Source organism: Echinops telfairi, unplaced genomic scaffold (genome assembly GCF_000313985.2).
Source record: "Echinops telfairi isolate 266 unplaced genomic scaffold, ASM31398v2 ScPeMD7_7466;HRSCAF=8504, whole genome shotgun sequence".
Classification (NCBI taxonomy): domain Eukaryota; kingdom Metazoa; phylum Chordata; class Mammalia; order Afrosoricida; family Tenrecidae; genus Echinops; species Echinops telfairi.
The window spans coordinates 5191483-5195607 of record NW_022111366.1 but is presented as its reverse complement, the minus strand read 5'-3'; positions in this window follow the sequence as shown (position 1 = coordinate 5195607).

Sequence of the window (4125 nt, the reverse complement as noted above, 5' to 3'; positions counted from 1 at the left end):
TCTTAAAACGGAAAATCTGGTGTGGGGTCATTTTAATGAATTCATTTCCAATTTCTCAGGGTCATAGTAATACTTATTTAATTCAGTTTTAAAAGGGTACACACACAGTAACATAGGAGATCTACAGAAGAAGTATGCATAGTAGACTAAATAATGTCCATCCAAGATATCAGGGCCCAATCCCTGGAATCCAACCTGTGAGGACTACTTTATTTGGGAAAAGGGTCTTTGCCAGGTATGATTGATTTAAGAATCTTGAAATGAGAAGAGTGTCTTCAATTATCTAAGTGACTAATATCATTAAGTAATTAATTAAGATAATTAAGTGATTGCCCTAAATGCAATCACATATGTCCATATAAGAGGGAACTAAGGGGAAATTAGACACAGACATGCAAAGAGGAGGTAATGTGAAAATGTAGCAGAGAAGGTTTGCAAGTGCTGCTCCTGACAACTGGAGTGATGTGGCCACAAGCCAAGGAATACCAGGAGTCACCAGAAGCAAGTTGCCACAAGAAACAGGTGCTTTTCTGTACCCTCTAGAGCAGGGGTCCTCAAACTACGGCCCGCGGGCCACATGGGGCCCACCGAGGACATTTATCTGGCCCGGCGGGTGTTTTTCCCCTTTTTTGTTTTTTTTAACCTCAAAATAAGATATGTGCAGTGTGCATAGGAATTTTGTTCATAGTTTTTTTTTTTTAACTATAATCCAGTCCTCAAATGGGTCTGAGGGACAGTGAACTGGCCCCCTGTTTAAAAAGTTTGAGGACCCCTGCTCTAGAGGGAATGCAGCCCTGATAACAACTTGATTTTTGGCCTAGTGATATTGATCTCAGGAGCCCTGGTGGCATAGTCAATGTGCCAACCACAGGGAGAAAGGAGGCTTTCCACTCCCATCACGAGTTACAGTCTCAAAAAGCCACAGGGGCAGTTCTACTCTGTCCTATAGGGAATGTTCAGAGTCAAAACTGATTCCATGACAGTGAGTTTGGTTTTAGAGTTTGGGGATACTGATTTCAGGTTTCTGGTTGCCAAAACTGTGAGAGAATAAATTTCTGAATTTGTTTTGTCAAACCACTAAGCTTATGGCAATTAGTTATAGCAGCCCAGGAAAACTAACACAGCATGAACCAGAAATAGCCCCAGTTTCTGGAAAGAGAATGGGATGAACCTGCAGGCTTATCTGTGCCGATGTGTGCTCACACAGATTCATCCCCTAACAAAACAAAAGCAAAAACAATACAGGGTAAATTCAGAGGCGACGTGTATGCCATTCAACAGCAATATCTGGTGGCAATTAGGTGGCTTCATCCAGGTGGAATCACTGGTGGCCATTCAGTGCCTCTCACTCAGCAGTTCCATACAAGACCCTGCCTGGGGACAAAGCAGGAGCTCAAGCTCAGCAAAGACACGAGTTGTGTTGGGAGCCAGAGAAGGAGGTCATTCTCTGAAATCTCTCAGGGCTAGAACAGTGGTGTCAGGGATGCAATGAAAAATTAGGATGCAATGAAAAATTAGAATCTGAAAGAAAAAAAAATCTGCCTGTATTGAAGAGTTCAGCGGGACACGTTTTTGCATGCGATGGCCCTTGTCTCATCCAGGGGCTGGCCTGCGGTCAAATTGGAGGTGGCCCAGCAATAGAGAGAGAAGACGAGCTTCCAGGAAGCAGGCTGGTAGGCCTGAGAAGCCAGGCAGGTTGTAATTCTTTCGTTATTTTCAGAGCCCTGAGGACAGAATGATGACTTATTTCATCTTTAAAAGGTAAATATTTAATCACAGAAAGGAAAGGCTTCACTTAATTTCACTGGAGCTATTAATAAAAATGTGTGAAATGCCACACTTTGTCATGAGAAGAAATTCTCCCAGCATCCCATTCTGGCTGACAGAGGTCCCACAGGAGGTTTGTGGACACTCTCAAATTATAAACCCCCTTCCCACCCAGCCCCAATTCCAGTATGCGCTCTAGCTTCAATATAGTCCACTAGCACCAGTAATGAAATTTTTGGACTTGAAGATTTAGGGCAAGGACTCTGGCCATTCCATTATCTGCTCAGACCTTGGAAAAGGCAGGGCTTTTATTCATCGTTCAGACCAGCCAGTGGTACCTTTAGAAAGCATTTGCCAAGCAGTTCCAGATGAAATTCCCTGTCAGCACAAGCCTTGTCCAGGTGACAGCTTATTTCCTATTGCCTTCAGCTGTTGAGAAGAACAATGTGTGCTGTCCCAGTGACCAGTATATCACACCACCTCAGCCTGTCTGTGAAGTCTGAGCTAACCTCCCCATGATTGAGATGCTGTTGGGTCCGGATGTCATTATAGATAGGACTTCCACGCTCTCCTTCTGCGTTTCTGAGGCATGGGAGTTCACGTGGAAGGTTGTTCTCCTTATTATGCAGATTTCTCTCCTAAAAATCACTTGATTGAGACTTCAGGAAGCAGGAAGGTCATTCATGTAACTTATGTCTCCAGTTCGTATTTCAGGGAATGTGGCAACAGAACCAGGTATCATTCAGCCCACGAGTCTACTCTCTACAGAATAGCGTCCAACTGTTCTGAAACGGATGTGACCCAGAGCCAGAGGAATTCTCAGAAGATCCCTCCTCTTGGAAATGAGTTTTCCAGGTGGCGCTGGCCCCACAGCAGCATCTCCAGGCCTGTATTCCTCGGAGTGCTGTTTTGGCAGTCCCCTGCTTCGGTATCCACCCAGTGCGATAAGTAGAGGGAGACCTTCCCCATCTGTGGCTGGAGCGTGCGTGAGTGGGCATTGCAGGTCTGAGTTCCCATGTTGTTCTACGGCTACGGCTTTTGAGGATCCCAGGAAATGCCAGGTATGTTTCTCTCAATACATGACCATGCCATTCTATCCTTCGAGCTCATCCAACAGAAAGACAGGCAGGAGGTTTGTCAGGCTAGTTCTCAACCATGGGCTTTCGCTCATAGTCATGGACTTAGCAAAGTGATTCTATTCTGAGTCCTTACCCAATGCGGTGAAGTGGAATTTCTTAATGTGGCTCTTCCACCCATAATCTCTTTAGTGATGTATTGTCAGTTCCAACCTCTGTGCCTGTGGTTATAATCTCATTTTGGAGGGAGTCCTCTGTGATGCTAATGGACAGGATGAATGTGGGATGTGTCCACCTTACTAGAAGGTGTGAATCAAATCATCACCCTTTGTTTCCTTTGGAGTAGGTCCGGTCTGTTGAAAGACAAAAACCACACAACATCCCCATCAAAGTCACTCCTCTGTGACTGAGCATGATGTCAGAGGCAGGGCAGAGGGAATTCCTGGAACCATCAAGGTAGAAGCACCAGTGGAGCACGCGTGGGATCCTATCTGACGTGGTAGAGGTTGAGACCAGAAGCTGAGGCAAGGAGGCCACGAGACAGCAGATGGGCAGTGAGTGGACTTCCTAGTCCATGGAGGCAGAGGTCAAGGTACCCTGTGGCTGAGAGTTTGAGGACCAGAGAGAAACAGTTGGCTGGAGGCTGAGGAGAGGTATTGCTGTGGACCATTGATTGCATCCTTAATCATTTCTGATCCTGACTTGTAACCACCTTTTTAACTTCCCTAATCAACCCCATAATTGTGAGTATTGTGCGAGTTCTGTGTGGCCATTGCGACAGATTATCAAGCCCAACCAAGAAGTAGAATGCAGTGGTAGAACCTGTCGGTGTCAGAACAGATCAGAGAAGGGTGGAGGGTGAAGGAAGGCATGCTTGACCTCGTTTTATTGCAGTCAGCCTTGGGCTGGTGAGGAGTTGAATTCTCCTTTTCTCTTTGGGTAGCCAGAGGAGGTCAGATACGCCTCTATGATGGCCTCACACCCAACCAAGGTACCAAGATAGATATTCAAGGATGCTTACTGAAGCACCCAAATAGCAAGAGATTGGAAAGGATCTAGGTGTCCAATCATAAAAGACTGGTTAAAGAAACTAGAGTACATCTATATAATGGAATGCCATAGAGCCATCTAAAACAAAGAGGTGGGTTAACATGGTATTATGAAGTTGCATTAAAAATATATTGTGTGAAAAAGGCAAGGTATGGAAAGTATTAATAGTTATACTTTTAGGTCAGTATATGTAGTTAAACTAAAGTTCAACCACTATTATCGAGTCAATTGT